This window comes from Lepeophtheirus salmonis, chromosome 3, assembly GCF_016086655.4.
Source record: "Lepeophtheirus salmonis chromosome 3, UVic_Lsal_1.4, whole genome shotgun sequence".
Classification (NCBI taxonomy): Eukaryota; Metazoa; Arthropoda; class Copepoda; order Siphonostomatoida; family Caligidae; genus Lepeophtheirus; species Lepeophtheirus salmonis.
This window is the reverse complement of record NC_052133.2, coordinates 10,027,017-10,047,507: the sequence shown is the minus strand read 5'-3', so window position 1 is coordinate 10,047,507 and position 20,491 is coordinate 10,027,017.

Genomic DNA, 20,491 nt, shown 5'->3' with positions numbered 1-20,491 from the left:
AGAGGTGTTCAAGGCGCGGGTGCTGCTGTAGCGCCTCCTTTAGGGCTTGGAGTCTATATTCGCCACATTGAATTTTCAAGTGGATTGAGGTCTAGGATCTATGATGTCCAGAAGTTATTTGCCTAGATGTGCATGTGGGTCTGGAGCCAATCTTGGGGTTTCTTTGCAATGTAGGCAGATAATCCATATCATTGTAATACTCAATGACAATTGCCAACGATGGATTTGATCCATGAAAGAACTTGTATCCTAAAGGGAACCACAAGGGATTCATGGCCTTCCCATTGGATGAAACCCGGCCTAACGTCATCACTGAAGTAGGGTGTTTTGTGGTGGAAGACATATCGGTGCTCCTCTGCAACATCCCCAAATGTCAATTCTCGATCATTCTGTCTGTTGAAGACAGGATCAGCAGTAAAGGTAAAGAAGATACTTTTCTCTACTGTTCTGTCAACAAAAGGTCGCTGAATAAGCCACAGAGACTTTATTCCTGCTTTTTTAGAGTCCTAAACACCGCTGATATGGACTTCTTCCTCTTCCTGGACATGTCTACATTGAGGATTTCGGCATTTTCTTGAAGGCCGACTTCAGGTGGTTGACTGACACAGATAGGGGAGTGCCTGAGGTCCTGCTCGACCTTCAACCGCATGGAAACACTGTAAATCGTCTTCCACAAGGTGCCAGTCTACTCCCGGATGGCATTGTGGGACAATCCCGCGCGGAAGAGCCCTGTGATATTAATTATCTTCTCGTACTGTGGGTTCATTGTGGCGAATAGGACAATATTTTTCTTAGAAATCGACAGCTAATTATGTTTTCCACAACATTGATCATTGGATCTTACTCTTAACCTCTAAAAAGTTGCATAATAGATATGATTAAATAATAAAAAATGACCTGTAAATTGTGTTTCTCAAATAAAAAGCTAAGTCCAATTATAATGATTAGTTCATTGATTTGAATACAAATATGTGTACTATAAAGTTATTTTTAAACTGAATGCATCACAAACTACGTGCTTTATCTTAACCAAGTAACATGATGCATTAATCACATCGCATGTTCAATCAACACCTGCTTTATCCTATCTTCATATACCTATGTAGGTATATTGTACAATGTACATAAATGCATTTATATTAATGCTTCTACACATGATTGAGCCAAAGTGATTTATATATTACAAAGGAAATTACTTTACTCATGATCAAGACTCTTATTATTTGCATATATACTTTATAGTGATGTAGATCATGTGTATTTTTTAGATGGCCTACTTTTTTGGAATTGGATACCCAAAAAAAAATTAGCCCTTGTCAATATTATTTAACTCCTGAATAATGAACTCCCTTTCCTACTACATTCAATTATATACCAGGCCTGAATGAAAATTCGTGTTTGCTCATACAGGAGAGAGTAACCTTGAGGATTTGTTACAGGGTTATAATTGTAAGTAATTTATACACTCAGAGAGTAGAATTGAGGATTGACATCGGAATAATTATCGCCAATGTCCTTTTTCATCTTCTTCCACCCCTCCCACCTCATCAAAGCTACTAGTAATTGATTTTATGAGAAGTTTTTTTTAAATTTTAATGATTATCATGTTGATTTTTTTTTTAGACATGCCCAAAATGCAAACGATTTTCATCACTAACTACAGAGATATGTCCAAAAAGCAAGAGCTACTTTTTTGATTGCCAATCTGATTTAGATTTTCCATATGTTTTGATAGATAAAGAGTGGGATTTAGCTGATTTAATAAAACGTTATGACAGCTAAGCTGAACTCCTCCAAAACATTCTTACAATTGTTCAAATTATCACGTTCAGTTTCCATTTCTTTTATTTTGACATACTGGCAGGAAATTTTCTATTCATGAATAACAATGTATGCAACCAGTCATGTAGAAGCATTTCAGAAATGTTAAGGAAAACCAAAAATCAAAATGTTAACCCTTTCAATTTGGAGAAAGTTAGGAGGAGAGCAGCTTAGCTGACATGAAATCTCATTAGATTATCTACAAGCATCTGTGACTCGGGAAGGAAGTGGGATATCTTTTTAAATCGTTACTTAATTATTTATAAACAAATTAGTTAATTAAATTCCCTAAATCTTGATTAAAATTGCTAAACATACGAATAAATCCAAAACAATGCATTATCAAAAGGAATAGAGAATTTCATATAATCGTATTTAATATTTTAGGAGCACAGTGAAAAGTATTGGCGATAAAATTTAGATTCAAAGGAATAAGAAACTTTTTTGTAAATCTTGGGGTGTCTAATATATCAGTTCACTATCGGAGTGTTAATTGTAGAAGGTTTCCTTCTTTATAGCAGTAATTCATTTTATCCTCCCAATATCATACAACAGTCAACTGACGGTAAACAGGTTCTTAATTCAGTAATTCTATCTGTCTTTTTACCGCATTACTCATCATCAACACTCCTATACTCTGTATATACCACGTATTTGGCAATTGTAGGAATTAACTATGTGAGGACTTTATAATTAATGAGCTTGTAACAAAAGTGCATGGATGTGACAAAGGTAGTATAAAAGAATACCTATGAACTGTTTTTATATAAATGTATATACATACGTAAATAAAAGTATTAAGTATTCAGTCTTGAGTAAATTATAATTTATGTCTTCAAAAACTATAATTACAAATTATCTTATTGCAAAATGTAAATAAAATTAGTAAAGTATAGTGAGCAGTGCAGATATAAAGTAATATAATTTTATAATACTATATATTTTGTTTGTTTGTTATACCGAGTGGTCCATTAAAATATCAACACTTTGAACTTTAAACAATAACAAGATTTATTTTATTAATTAACAATAGAATTTCAACAAAATTAATCATATAAATATTGGCTTCCAGTCAGCTGTGGAAAGTCTGGCACCGATTGCGGATGTAGGCCTCAGTCATGGCGTCCCAGTGGCTTTGAGGTCATCGGTGTTAGATGACGGATACTGTATAACTTTCCCTCAACATGCATCCAGTGTCAAAAGAGTTCAAAATAAGTCAAAAGAGTCTTGCAAGGGAGAAGATAGGTTTCTTTCATTGCTGGTATCTAAATCGGCCTCTGTACCCTCACAAGGGTCTTTCCGTGGCGTCGAGACCCTAAGATCTAGGCCTTGCTGGGAAAAAAAACATTCCGTATGTTGGGGACCTCAAAATGTAACTGACCTCCTGTCCAGATACAAACCCCTTGGATTACTCTATCTTGACGCGTCTGGAGGAGAGGGTGTGCACTAATCCTTCAATGAGTTTCCAGTGACTAGAAGGGGATATGGCTCGAGTCTGACTACATAATCTAGGTATATAAGAGATTAAGTCCTCATCATTTTGCAATTTTTAGAACTGAGAGCTCACATATTGAATCAAAGTTGTGCGACTACTATTTTTAGATGCTTTTGTCAAATGTCCCCACAAAACCTTTGTTTAAATTTTACTCTTGAAATGTGAAAATAATAGAATCTGTACCACTAGATAAGATCTACCCTGTATGGAATTGACTTGTGTATATTTAATCGCGGAACTTTCTCACATAATCTATTTTATTGCTTATTTTGGTAATATTCCATAAAAAATAAAAAGTTAAACTGAAAAAATCAGCCAAATCGAACTTTTTTACGGCAAAACTTTTTAAATTGTTATATAAGGTTTATTCTTTAGTATAAACTGTAATATGTTTTGGGCAATTAAAAAGCGTATACAAAAAAGATTAGCTTCCAAATATGATCCTACAAAATGCACATGATTATGATTTATGATAAACATCAGAGAGCAATAAGAAAAACAAACCTAAACAATCTCCATGCACATGCCTGAAATATATAATTTAATACGACTACATAATTATATATTATATAAAAAAAAATTTATGATGTAGATCAGGGAGCACTACAAAACCGGTCACTTGTTTTCATATATTAATACAGACAACCTTTGTTTTATTAATATAGATGAATATCACGTTGACTTTGAGCTACACACGCTCATTGCTAATCTACGATATTAAGTACAAACTTAAAAATGAGTTACCCCAAAAGAAAGATAAAAACTTTTCTATATGAATATACAGGTTGATCCAGATAAATTAAGAAAATCTCAGTAGCGCTTCAGTTCCTGAACCCGTACTTTTTACCCCATTAGCGAACAACGAATATGATAAATGTTTTGACTGATAAAATAAAAAACACTATTAAAAAGTAAAAATGGGTCCATGAAAAATATTTTTAATTACAAATACTAATTATATGCTGCTAATTTAAAATAATTTAGCCAAGTTTGTCGGATATTTGTGTTTTGTTTTTTTTCACTCTGTTTTTGAGTATAAGCTTACTATCTTAGAATTGCATTACTGCTTAATCTAAGAAGAAAAAATGGTTCAACGAACGTATGTAGGTAAAGCATATTAAAATAGCAAAGAAAAGTGGATTACATATTTATATTGGAAAATAAAGTTTGTCTGTCTGCCTAATAACTCCAAGCAATGACAGGTACTCCTGATAGACAGAAATAATTCAATAAAATATATGAGTTACTTCTTGTTGCCTTTATTCTATCTTGCAGCATTTTACCTAAAAAGAAACTCTATAATGGCCAAAAATTATTTGGCAGTTAATCTATACTTACTATAATTTAATATGTTGGGAATTTTTCACAACTTACCAAGAACTTGTTCACATTCAACCAATCAACATTTAGAACTCAGATAAACTTGAAAAAAATAGTAAAATCGACAGCTGACAAAATAATATAAAGTATGATTATATATTATTGAGGTAATATGTCCATAACAATTCCAAATACCATTAAAAAGGAATAAGATAACTTTCAAAGAAAGATAAATTCAATAGCTAAACAGTTGAACAATAAAAATAAAATAAAGTGAAGATACTCTATCCAGTTTGTATTAACATTTTTGCTATAGAAAAACTGTAGTCTGTATCTATATAGAATAATTGTACATGATAGCTGTTTTTGTATGCCCAGCACATCATCCTTTAGAAAATTGTCTGGAGTTTGAAATTTAAATTCAGGAATTTCCTCTTTTACAAACATCTATCTCAAATCCTGTTTAGAGTCGTTTCCTTCATAGTATCGAAGAGTAAAAATGATTTTTTTTTTTTTTGAAGTTGGTTATTCTAAACGCAATTCCTAAATTAAGTTCAGAATCTTTTATTTGTTGTCGGCTCTATTTCAAGCAAGTATAGATACTTCAGTTTAATCAAATCATTATATCAAAAAATATTAATAAATTTAAAGCTATATTTATTTCTAAAGATTGTTTGCTTCAAGCAATCCTTGTAGATAGTCGGTATTTGAATTTATTTATGTCTTCTCATTAGTTAAAACACTCACTATATGTTAAAAGTGGAATCTAACAGAATGAAAGCTTACAATTAGTTATCCATGATAACTATATGTAATCATGTTCCACTTTATCACAATAACTTGTTCTTTAAAGAAAGGAGGAAATAACGTAATATAATATTTCTTTGATTCAATTCGCCATGGGGTCTATAACTTGTATCTTTTATTTTTTGAAGTAGGCTTACGGTAATTTATAGGGATCCTAACAAATGACTGTCAACACTACTAATTAGTAATTACAAAATTAGTAGTAAATTGACTATATTTGATCTTGGATTGAATAATAAAATTGATGATGACAAGGACAAATATTTAATACAGAACAATTCTTCCATTTAATTTCCCTAATGGGTCACAGTGAAATTATACAGTATTCTTCGTAAATTGTTTTGACAGCCCCAGAGGAGGGGGACTCGGGAATCCTAATTCATCGAAATGAAAGAGGATTAATAGAGTTGTAAGATGAGAGTTTAACCCATGAGAATAATATATTTCCCTTTAATGGCGAAAATTTGGATTTTTATCAACCAAAACACGGAGGAGATGAGAAGGATGGATACCATGGATGACTGAATAGAAGTAGACGTCAAAAACTGAGACGTTGCCTAGACCAACAGTCGTAAAGGCATTGATTAAAGTCAAATTCTATAGAATTCCCCTTTTATGTTTGCCAGCCTCAGCGTTCCAAGATTTGACATTCTTTAGAAAAAATGATTCTATGCATTTATATAATTATGAGACACCCTAACAGTTTCACAACATTATTACTACTAGTGATATGTCCAAAGTCCAACTTTTGATTCGAGTAATAATTAAGTTATGAACACTCAGTTATTCATTCTCGATTTATAGGGATACATCACTAATTATTACAATACAAAAAGTAAATATTTACTAGCTGTAAAGAAATCAATTATTCTAGGAGCGAAAAACTGCAACGAGGGTCAATTTTTATCAAACAAACTTTAATCAGTTGTCTTCGATGTGCAACTTTTTTTTAATACTTAAGTATAAACCGTATAAAATTTATTGAATATTCAAGGAGTCTAAAATAAATAAAAGGCAAATTACAAAAGATAATTAATTGTCTGATGTAGTTTTGAATTATTTTTGGGTTGATATTGTATAATTGACTCATCGGATTTCACAGACAACAAGCTACAATACTTAATACATGTTCTCCACGCTCTTTGGGTATTTGAATGCATACTTAATATTTTCTTCTTTTCCTACTAAGATAGATTATTAATTCTCCTCTATTATAGTCCCAGTCCAAGTAGATGCGTTGTTTTATTTTGAAATGACGGTATTCTCCCACGAACAATCAAGGAATGGCTCATTTGTCAACAAACGAGCTGAACACAACATGATCATGTGTACAAATCTATGATGCCCTTAATACAGAAAGAAATACTATTATGGTGAATCTGATATTTTCTAATAGTTGCCCCAAAAAGAAAGTAGCATTATACGATTTATATTTACAATATGGAATAACATTTCTACGCTCCTTCATGCATATTGCATAATGATAAGCAAGGGCAGTATATAAATATCATCTTCCAAGGGCGTGTCCCGTGTGTGCGAGAGAGTAATGTAACGTTGAATAAATATACTCTTATGTTTTCTAAGCATAACAATATGTGTCAGCCGTGATCGTATAGTGGTTAGTACCCTGCGTTGTGGCCGCAGTAACCCAGGTTCGAATCCTGGTCACGGCACTCCTTTTTCGTGATTTTTGCACATTTTCCAAGTTAGTAATTCGTTCCTTCCAGCGATAAAATAAGTAATACAACGATTAACTTACAAAAGTAAAACAGCGTTCATGTATTTTTAGTGGTACACTGATGAATTAATATGTGAAAAACACTAGGTAATTTAATTGGTATAAGAGAACGAATAGAGATTAAACGTGATTAAAAGAGCCTAAACGAAATAATTCATACTTGATTATTATATCTAGATATTTTACGTCAATTCTTTGTTTTATAATAAATGATCTAAATTCATAACGGTTCTAGAAATTTGTTCGGTGGTTATGTCTGCGGATAATACCAACTACCGACATACAAGCATTATGGTAATATTCGACATTAGATTAAAAAATATTTGAAAATATTATAAGATTTGATTACCATTCAAATGACGTATAAGAGGTACAAATTAGAGGTTGTTATGGGTAATTAAAATATTGCTTGAAAATAAAAAACATTTCGAATGATGTGAACAAATATTATATGTTACCAATAGAGTTTCACTAAGTTTGATTCATAATATAGAAGAAACATTATTTAGCATGACAATATTAGTCAGAGTTGGAAGTGTAGCAAACTTTGAAGGAAAACAATAAAATTATTCAGCTCAGAGTTGACTTGTAGACTTTTTTTTTTTTAAATATCAACAAAATAATTTGACCTTCTTATGTAAAATTTTGCAAGATAAAATATTTATTTTGAATACAATGAATTTTTATAGATAATGACGAAATAATTAAGCGGAAAGTTAGAATTATGAATATTAACATGAAAACGTTAGATTTGTAATTGTTCAAAATACAAATATTCAAATCAATATCTTATACTGTATAGATGTATTATACAATGAATTATTATGTTATATCTTACAAATCCTATTTCGAACTCTTTCCTGGATGTTATGCATGCGGTATGTAATCTAATAATTCTGAAATTTGTATGCAAAATATTAATGAAACAAATTCCTGCAGGATCTGTTAAAATAATTTATTTATATTCTACAATACAAACAGTGTTAATAATAAATACACATAGAGATCAAAAGTAGATCAAATAAATAAAAAGTAACAGGACAATTACGTTTAAAAAATATTAATGAACACTATCTTTCATATTTTTTGTCCTGAAGTAAAAAATAGCTGATATAATATTCAAAAAAAATATCTAAACAGTAGCTAAACTAAATAGAAAAGACGATGTCTTCCTATTATTGACTTGATGAGATTAAAATATTGCCCAGACATCCAAAGAACAAATGTTTTGATATCCATGCCCATGCCCATGCCCAGAACGAAGAGGATGACAGAGGGAACACTTAATTCTTCCACGTGTAATGAGAAGTCAATAGCTAATTATCCAACAAAAAAATTGTGACCAGGAGAAGTATTTTTATTTCTTTTATAAGCTCCAAATAACATATTTGCCTTTATTAATTTAGAAGAAATATCTTTTGTCACACAAACTTTTGAATTTTGATAAATTATATCAGCTGAAAACAAGAACAAAAAATCTGTAGATTGTATTTGAATGCAACTCATCAAGAGTTACAACTGTCAAGCTAGTATAGCTAGGAACGGTTGCAACAATTGAGTTATCAATTCAAAATAATTGTTCCATATTCATAATATTATATACGAGAAATTAACTCTCAAAAACAACTTATAATTTTCTGCCCTGGCCAAAATCCCTTACTTGATTTTAAGTGTGATTATGAAAAATATTAAAGAAAAATAAACTTATACAGTAAATTTGGAATACTTGTTGCAAATATTCCCTATGTCAGACATTTCTCCAATATGTTTGAGTTTAGGACTTAATCAAATTATATTAATTGATAACAAAAGAATTAATAATCGCAATGATTTATTTCACAGGAGAAACATCAAAATACTGTAAGGCTTTCTAGAAAGTAAAACTGATTCTACGCCTCAAAAATACTTTTATCCAATATTTGAGAGAAAAGTTCACAAAACTAATTCACTTTTGTCAACAATACTCTACATTGTAATATACAAAAGTGATATATATATTAAATAGCAGTAGCTTTTTTTATTTTACAGAAACAGGGATCAATGCAACCGCCCATTGCTGCAACTGACCCCGGTCTCTTCTACATATCCTGCTCCGAAAAAATATCGTGTATAATGATTTTTGATTGAAAAGGTTTGGGTTTTCTAGAATAGCCTTCGCTTCTTCCTATAGAAGAGAGTGAATCAAAAGAAAGCTGCCGTGACCAGGATTCGAACCTGGGTTACTGCGGCCACAACGCAGGGTACTAACCACTATACGATCACGGCTGACTTTTTGATGGAAGCATTTTGAAGATATAGATATTTTTATTCGACATTATAGTACCCTTTCTCACTCACAAGACACACTCTCGGATGATGATATTAAAACTGTATTAGTTAGCCTACTTCAATGATTCCATCACACATCAACTTTTTTCTTTCCTTTTTTTTACAGGAAATCTTAGCGGATGAGTTAAAAAAAGGCATCAGAAAAAAAATTAAAAAATTATATTCATTGTAATCACATAACATATACTGTATTTATTGTTAACTTTTTTGGTTGTTAAAAAAATAATAGAGATCCACAATAAAAAGGTTTATATATGTATATGAGAAAAAAAAAAATTCAAATTGAATCACATCACTAATTAGAAATGCTTCCTTGCATCATGATTTAAAATCTTTTAACCCCAAATTGTCAAACAATTCTCCAAAACTTTATTACTTCCTAGTTGGTTTGATAATATATTTATGAATAATTAATTCAATTTTCTTTTGTTCTTTAATACTTCTTTTCTTTTTAACTTGTCCATTATTTATAACTCTACTCTTCTTGAACTGTAGTTTCCTCAACTGTGTTAATGGGCTGAACAAAGGAGTTTCCATAGGGGAAGGTGTAGTATGTATGGAGAGGGATAGTGGAAGTATCTGTTGTAAGTAGGGGCTTCAAAAGGAGCAGCAGAGTAGTAAAGAGGAGCGTGAGAAGGACTCATACTAGAGTAAGCAAAGCCCTTGAATGAGGGACCAACAGAATAATAAGGATAGGCAATGGGGACAAAATGGGCGCTTAGCAGCTTTGGAAATGGCCTTGGCATTCTTGTAAATGCTCATGAATTCCATTTTGGCTTCTGCAACATCAGTGGAGTCTGCCAAATAGGAATTCACGAATGGAAAAGGGCTAATTTTGCATGCTTTTCCGCAGTGGATTAATCAAATGCAGCTTGGAAGGTGGTTTTGGCTTCCTTGACCTCAGGAGTATCTTATTATGGGGCAGACATAGCTCCAGCAATGAAAAAAGCAGAAACGAGCTGGAAAACATAATATAAAATTCATTATTACCTAATTTTTCTCCAATCAAAAGGAAAAAACATTTTTAAAGAGATAATGAATCAATTACCAAGATATTCATGATAAATGATTTAAATGTGATGATGATGACTGGAGCTCAAAATGAAAACTGATGTGCTTGGATACATAAACATAGGGTTTATATTCTTTACTTATCATTACTTTGAGTCATGAGGGGTAATTGCCCTTCCACGCCAACTCGGCACCTCCATAAATCATCATATACACACTATCCTAACCAACCTACAACAATAACAAAAAAGTAAAAAAGTGGGTTAGTTAAAGGGATATTCGAGTATGAAGCCATCAACAACAGTATCTATAATATCTAGTTTTCTTATATATTTCGTGCTAATTGTAGGCAGAATTTGTTTTGTATGTAAATCCGTTAAGTTTTGTTTTGTTTTTTAGTTGTTAGTTACAAAGAAGGTTGCAACCTCTCTTTTAATTTAACACTTGCGTGTTATACTTATATCATATTCTTACAAATTAGCACCAAATCATTAGAATGAGTATAATAACAGATAATCATATTGCTTACAATGACGTTGCTTCACCATGATATTACCATGAACAATCTAGTATCACAACTAAAATATGTACATTGTATTTTTTTGATAAGCTGTCAATTTTCTGCTTATTTTTTCGTAATAAGTGTTCAAAACAATGATTGGTTGAATTCAAATTATCTCTTTTAAACTGGGAATGGTTTAATAGATTGAAAACATTTTCCTTTTTGTTCAATGTTATTTTAAAAAGTTTAGTCGAAAAATATTTTCAGTTCTCAATGAAAATTTACTGATGACGTCATTGGAAATCCAAAAAAGAAATCAATATGATGGTAGGTTCGGATTTTAAATCCAAAACAAGTTTACATCTAAATATTCTGGTAACTACTAGATACATGTTAATGAAAGTGTGCTCATTAGATTCAACCTACAAAACTGTATAAGAATAAATTGAAAACCCAATAGATGTCTTCCCAATACAAACACCGTGCTGCCATTAGTTTGTCTCTTCGTACCACTCGCACACCAAGGAGATTATTGAGTTTACAAAGCTCGCCAAATATACTGTTTACAAAGTTGACAAGGCTTTCAAGGAGTCTAAAATAAATAAAGGCAAATTACAAAAGATGATTAATTGTCTGATGTAGTTTTGAATTATTTTTGGGTTGATATTGTATAATTGACTCATCGGATTTCACAGACAACAAGCTACAATACTTAATACATGTTCTCCACGCTCTTTGGGTATTTGAATGCATACTTAATATTTTCTTCTTTTCCTACTAAGATAGATTATTAATTCTCCTCTATTATAGTCCCAGTCCAAGTAGATGCGTTGTTTTATTTTGAAATGACGGTATTCTCCCACGAACAATCAAGGAATGGCTCATTTGTCAACAAACGAGCTGAACACAACATGATCATGTGTACAAATCTATGATGCCCTTAATACAGAAAGAAATACTATTATGGTGAATCTGATATTTTCTAATAGTTGCCCCAAAAAGAAAGTAGCATTATACGATTTATATTTACAATATGGAATAACATTTCTACGCTCCTTCATGCATATTGCATAATGATAAGCAAGGGCAGTATATAAATATCATCTTCCAAGGGCGTGTCCCGTGTGTGCGAGAGAGTAATGTAACGTTGAATAAATATACTCTTATGTTTTCTAAGCATAACAATATGTGTCAGCCGTGATCGTATAGTGGTTAGTACCCTGCGTTGTGGCCGCAGTAACCCAGGTTCGAATCCTGGTCACGGCACTCCTTTTTCGTGATTTTTGCACATTTTCCAAGTTAGTAATTCGTTCCTTCCAGCGATAAAATAAGTAATACAACGATTAACTTACAAAAGTAAAACAGCGTTCATGTATTTTTAGTGGTACACTGATGAATTAATATGTGAAAAACACTAGGTAATTTAATTGGTATAAGAGAACGAATAGAGATTAAACGTGATTAAAGAGCCTAAACGAAATAATTCATACTTGATTATTATATCTAGATATTTTACGTCAATTCTTTGTTTTATAATAAATGATCTAAATTCATAACGGTTCTAGAAATTTGTTCGGTGGTTATGTCTGCGGATAATACCAACTACCGACATACAAGCATTATGGTAATATTCGACATTAGATTAAAAAATATTTGAAAATATTATAAGATTTGATTACCATTCAAATGACGTATAAGAGGTACAAATTAGAGGTTGTTATGGGTAATTAAAATATTGCTTGAAAATAAAAAAACATTTCGAATGATGTGAACAAATATTATATGTTACCAATAGAGTTTCACTAAGTTTGATTCATAATATAGAAGAAACATTATTTAGCATGACAATATTAGTCAGAGTTGGAAGTGTAGCAAACTTTGAAGGAAAACAATAAAATTATTCAGCTCAGAGTTGACTTGTAGACTTTTTTTTTTAAATATCAACAACATAATTTGACCTTCTTATGTAAAATTTTGCAAGATAAAATATTTATTTTGAATACAATGAATTTTTATAGATAATGACGAAATAATTAAGCGGAAAGTTAGAATTATGAATATTAACATGAAAACGTTAGATTTGTAATTGTTCAAAATACAAATATTCAAATCAATATCTTATACTGTATAGATGTATTATACAATGAATTATTATGTTATATCTTACAAATCCTATTTCGAACTCTTTCCTGGATGTTATGCATGCGGTATGTAATCTAATAATTCTGAAATTTGTATGCAAAATATTAATGAAACAAATTCCTGCAGGATCTGTTAAAATAATTTATTTATATTCTACAATACAAACAGTGTTAATAATAAATACACATAGAGATCAAAAGTAGATCAAATAAATAAAAAGTAACAGGACAATTACGTTTAAAAAATATTAATGAACACTATCTTTCATATTTTTTGTCCTGAAGTAAAAAATAGCTGATATAATATTCAAAAAAATATCTAAACAGTAGCTAAACTAAATAGAAAAGACGATGTCTTCCTATTATTGACTTGATGAGATTAAAATATTGCCCAGACATCCAAAGAACAAATGTTTTGATATATGCCCATGCCCATGCCCAGAACGAAGAGGATGACAGAGGGAACACTTAATTCTTCCACGTGTAATGAGAAGTCAATAGCTAATTATCCAACAAAAAATTGTGACCAGGAGAAGTATTTTTATTTCTTTTATAAGCTCCAAATAACATATTTGCCTTTATTAATTTAGAAGAAATATCTTTTGTCACACAAACTTTTGAATTTTGATAAATTATATCAGCTGAAAACAAGAACAAAAAATCTGTAGATTGTATTTGAATGCAACTCATCAAGAGTTACAACTGTCAAGCTAGTATAGCTAGGAACGGTTGCAACAATTGAGTTATCAATTCAAAATAATTGTTCCATATTCATAATATTATATACGAGAAATTAACTCTCAAAAACAACTTATAATTTTCTGCCCTGGCCAAAATCCCTTACTTGATTTTAAGTGTGATTATGAAAAATATTAAAGAAAAATAAACTTATACAGTAAATTTGGAATACTTGTTGCAAATATTCCCTATGTCAGACATTTCTCCAATATGTTTGAGTTTAGGACTTAATCAAATTATATTAATTGATAACAAAAGAATTAATAATCGCAATGATTTATTTCACAGGAGAAACATCAAAAACTGTAAGGCTTTCTAGAAAGTAAAACTGATTCTACGCCTCAAAAATACTTTTATCCAATATTTGAGAGAAAAGTTCACAAAACTAATTCACTTTTGTCAACAATACTCTACATTGTAATATACAAAAGTGATATATATATTAAATAGCAGTAGCTTTTTTTATTTTACAGAAACAGGGATCAATGCAACCGCCCATTGCTGCAACTGACCCCGGTCTCTTCTACATATCCTGCTCCGAAAAAATATCGTGTATAATGATTTTTGATTGAAAAGGTTTGGGTTTTCTAGAATAGCCTTCGCTTCTTCCTATAGAAGAGAGTGAATCAAAAGAAAGCTGCCGTGACCAGGATTCGAACCTGGGTTACTGCGGCCACAACGCAGGGTACTAACCACTATACGATCACGGCTGACTTTTTGATGGAAGCATTTTGAAGATATAGATATTTTTATTCGACATTATAGTACCCTTTCTCACTCACAAGACACACTCTCGGATGATGATATTAAAACTGTATTAGTTAGCCTACTTCAATGATTCCATCACACATCAACTTTTTTCTTTCCTTTTTTTTACAGGAAATCTTAGCGGATGAGTTAAAAAAGGCATCAGAAAAAAAATTAAAAAATTATATTCATTGTAATCACATAACATATACTGTATTTATTGTTAACTTTTTTGGTTGTTAAAAAAATAATAGAGATCCACAATAAAAAGGTTTATATATGTATATGAGAAAAAAAAATTCAAATTGAATCACATCACTAATTAGAAATGCTTCCTTGCATCATGATTTAAAATCTTTTAACCCCAAATTGTCAAACAATTCTCCAAAACTTTATTACTTCCTAGTTGGTTTGATAATATATTTATGAATAATTAATTCAATTTTCTTTTGTTCTTTAATACTTCTTTTCTTTTTAACTTGTCCATTATTTATAACTCTACTCTTCTTGAACTGTAGTTTCCTCAACTGTGTTAATGGGCTGAACAAAGGAGTTTCCATAGGGGAAGGTGTAGTATGTATGGAGAGGGATAGTGGAAGTATCTGTTGTAAGTAGGGGCTTCAAAAGGAGCAGCAGAGTAGTAAAGAGGAGCGTGAGAAGGACTCATACTAGAGTAAGCAAAGCCCTTGAATGAGGGACCAACAGAATAATAAGGATAGGCAATGGGGACAAAATGGGCGCTTAGCAGCTTTGGAAATGGCCTTGGCATTCTTGTAAATGCTCATGAATTCCATTTTGGCTTCTGCAACATCAGTGGAGTCTGCCAAATAGGAATTCACGAATGGAAAAGGGCTAATTTTGCATGCTTTTCCGCAGTGGATTAATCAAATGCAGCTTGGAAGGTGGTTTTGGCTTCCTTGACCTCAGGAGTATCTTATTATGGGGCAGACATAGCTCCAGCAATGAAAAAAGCAGAAACGAGCTGGAAAACATAATATAAAATTCATTATTACCTAATTTTTCTCCAATCAAAAGGAAAAACATTTTTTAAAGAGATAATGAATCAATTACCAAGATATTCATGATAAATGATTTAAATGTGATGATGATGACTGGAGCTCAAAATGAAAACTGATGTGCTTGGATACATAAACATAGGGTTTATATTCTTTACTTATCATTACTTTGAGTCATGAGGGGTAATTGCCCTTCCACGCCAACTCGGCACCTCCATAAATCATCATATACACACTATCCTAACCAACCTACAACAATAAAAAAAAGTAAAAAAGTGGGTTAGTTAAAGGGATATTCGAGTATGAAGCCATCAACAACAGTATCTATAATATCTAGTTTTCTTATATATTTCGTGCTAATTGTAGGCAGAATTTGTTTTGTATGTAAATCCGTTAAGTTTTGTTTTGTTTTTTAGTTGTTAGTTACAAAGAAGGTTGCAACCTCTCTTTTAATTTAACACTTGCGTGTTATACTTATATCATATTCTTACAAATTAGCACCAAATCATTAGAATGAGTATAATAACAGATAATCATATTGCTTACAATGACGTTGCTTCACCATGATATTACCATGAACAATCTAGTATCACAACTAAAATATGTACATTGTATTTTTTTTGATAAGCTGTCAATTTTCTGCTTATTTTTTTCGTAATAAGTGTTCAAAACAATGATTGGTTGAATTCAAATTATCTCTTTTTAAACTGGGAATGGTTTAATAGATTGAAAACATTTTCCTTTTTGTTCAATGTTATTTTAAAAAGTTTAGTCGAAAAATATTTTCAGTTCTCAATGAAAATTTACTGATGACGTCATTGGAAATCCAAAAAAAGAAATCAATATGATGGTAGGTTCGGATTTTAAATCCAAAACAAGTTTACATCTAAATATTCTGGTAACTACTAGATACATGTTAATGAAAGTGTGCTCATTAGATTCAACCTACAAAACTGTATAAGAATAAATTGAAAACCCAATAGATGTCTTCCCAATACAAACACCGTGCTGCCATTAGTTTGTCTCTTCGTACCACTCGCACACCAAGGAGATTATTGAGTTTACAAAGCTCGCCAAATATACTGTTTACAAAGTTGACAAGGCTTTCAAGGAGTCTAAAATAAATAAAGGCAAATTACAAAAGATGATTAATTGTCTGATGTAGTTTTGAATTATTTTTGGGTTGATATTGTATAATTGACTCATCGGATTTCACAGACAACAAGCTACAATACTTAATACATGTTCTCCACGCTCTTTGGGTATTTGAATGCATACTTAATATTTTCTTCTTTTCCTACTAAGATAGATTATTAATTCTCCTCTATTATAGTCCCAGTCCAAGTAGATGCGTTGTTTTATTTTGAAATGACGGTATTCTCCCACGAACAATCAAGGAATGGCTCATTTGTCAACAAACGAGCTGAACACAACATGATCATGTGTACAAATCTATGATGCCCTTAATACAGAAAGAAATACTATTATGGTGAATCTGATATTTTCTAATAGTTGCCCCAAAAAGAAAGTAGCATTATACGATTTATATTTACAATATGGAATAACATTTCTACGCTCCTTCATGCATATTGCATAATGATAAGCAAGGGCAGTATATAAATATCATCTTCCAAGGGCGTGTCCCGTGTGTGCGAGAGAGTAATGTAACGTTGAATAAATATACTCTTATGTTTTCTAAGCATAACAATATGTGTCAGCCGTGATCGTATAGTGGTTAGTACCCTGCGTTGTGGCCGCAGTAACCCAGGTTCGAATCCTGGTCACGGCACTCCTTTTTCGTGATTTTTGCACATTTTCCAAGTTAGTAATTCGTTCCTTCCAGCGATAAAATAAGTAATACAACGATTAACTTTCAAAAGTAAAACAGCGTTCATGTATTTTTAGTGGTACACTGATGAATTAATATGTGAAAAACACTAGGTAATTTAATTGGTATAAGAGAACGAATAGAGATTAAACGTGATTAAAAGAGCCTAAACGAAATAATTCATACTTGATTATTATATCTAGATATTTTACGTCAATTCTTTGTTTTATAATAAATGATCTAAATTCATAACGGTTCTAGAAATTTGTTCGGTGGTTATGTCTGCGGATAATACCAACTACCGACATACAAGCATTATGAATGGTAATATTCGACATTAGATTAAAAAATATTTGAAAATATTATAAGATTTGATTACCATTCAAATGACGTATAAGAGGTACAAATTAGAGGTTGTTATGGGTAATTAAAATATTGCTTGAAAATAAAAAAACATTTCGAATGATGTGAACAAATATTATATGTTACCAATAGAGTTTCACTAAGTTTGATTCATAATATAGAAGAAACATTATTTAGCATGACAATATTAGTCAGAGTTGGAAGTGTAGCAAACTTTGAAGGAAAACAATAAAATTATTCAGCTCAGAGTTGACTTGTAGACTTTTTTTTTTAAATATCAACAACATAATTTGACCTTCTTATGTAAAATTTTGCAAGATAAAATATTTATTTTGAATACAATGAATTTTTATAGATAATGACGAAATAATTAAGCGGAAAGTTAGAATTATGAATATTAACATGAAAACGTTAGATTTGTAATTGTTCAAAATACAAATATTCAAATCAATATCTTATACTGTATAGATGTATTATACAATGAATTATTATGTTATATCTTACAAATCCTATTTCGAACTCTTTCTGGATGTTATGCATGCGGTATGTAATCTAATAATTCTGAAATTTGTATGCAAAATATTAATGAAACAAATTCCTGCAGGATCTGTTAAAATAATTTATTTATATTCTACAATACAAACAGTGTTAATAATAAATACACATAGAGATAAAAAGTAGATCAAATAAATAAAAAGTAACAGGACAATTACGTTTAAAAAAATATTAATGAACACTATCTTTCATATTTTTTTGTCCTGAAGTAAAAAATAGCTGATATAATATTCAAAAAAATATCTAAACAGTAGCTAAACTAAATAGAAAAGACGATGTCTTCCTATTATTGACTTGATGAGATTAAAATATTGCCCAGACATCCAAAGAACAAATGTTTTGATATTGCCCATGCCCATGCCCAGAACGAAGAGGATGACAGAGGGAACACTTAATTCTTCCACGTGTAATGAGGAAGTCAATAGCTAATTATCCAACAAAAAATTGTGACCAGGAGAAGTATTTTTATTTCTTTTATAAGCTCCAAATAACATATTTGCCTTTATTAATTTAGAAGAAATATCTTTGTCACACAAACTTTTGAATTTTGATAAATTATATCAGCTGAAAACAAGAACAAAAAATCTGTAGATTGTATTTGAATGCAACTCATCAAGAGTTACAACTGTCAAGCTAGTATAGCTAGGAACGGTTGCAACAATTGAGTTATCAATTCAAAATAATTGTTCCATATTCATAATATTATATACGAGAAATTAACTCTCAAAAACAACTTATAATTTTCTGCCCTGGCCAAAATCCCTTACTTGATTTTAATGTGATTATGAAAAATATTAAAGAAAAATAAACTTTTTTTTACAGTAAATTTGGAATACTTGTTGCAAATATTCCCTATGTCAGACATTTCTCCAATATGTTTGAGTTTAGGACTTAATCAAATTATATTAATTGATAACAAAAGAATTAATAATCGCAATGATTTATTTCACAGGAGAAACATCAAAATACTGTAAGGCTTTCTAAGAAAGTAAAACTGATTCTACGCCTCAAAAATACTTTTATCCAATATTTGAGAGAAAAGTTCACAAAACTAATTCACTTTTGTCAACAATACTCTACATTGTAATATACAAAAGTGATATATATATTAAATAGCAGTAGCTTTTTTATTTTACAGAAACAGGGATCAATGCAACCGCCCATTGCTGCAACTGACCCCGGTCTCTTCTACATATCCTGTTCCGAAAAATATCGTGTATAATGATTTTTGATTGAAAAGGTTTGGGTTTTCTAGAATAGCCTTCGCTTCTTCCTATAGAAGAGAGTGAATCAAAAGAAAGCTGCCGTGACCAGGATTCGAACCTGGGTTACTGCGGCCACAACGCAGGGTACTAACCACTATACGATCACGGCTGACTTTTTGATGGAAGCATTTTGAAGATATAGATATTTTTATTCGACATTATAGTACCCTTTCTCACTCACAAGACACACTCTCGGATGATGATATTAAAACTGTATTAGTTAGCCTACTTCAATGATTCCATCACACATCAACTTTTTCTTTCCTTTTTTTACAGGAAATCTTAGCGGATGAGTGCAAAAAAGGCATCAGAAAAAAATTAAAAAATTATATTCATTGTAATCACATAACATATACTGTATTTATTGTTAATTTTTTGGTTGTTAAAAAAATAATAGAGATCCACAATAAAAAGGTTTATATATGTATATGAGAAAAAAATTCAAATTGAATCACATCACTAATTAGAAATGCTTCCTTGCATCATGATTTAAAATCTTTTAACCCCAAATTGTCAAACAATTCTCCAAAACTTTATTACTTCCTAGTTGGTTTGATAATATATTTATGAATAATTAATTCAATTTTCTTTTGTTCTTTAATACTTCTTTTCTTTTTAACTTGTCCATTATTTATAACTCTACTCTTCTTGAACTGTAGTTTCCTCAACTGTGTTAATGGGCTGAACAAAGGAGTTTCCATAGGGGAAGGTGTAGTATGTATGGAGAGGGATAGTGGAAGTATCTGTTGTAAGTAGGGGCTTCAAAAGGAGCAGCAGAGTAGTAAAGAGGAGCGTGAGAAGGACTCATACTAGAGT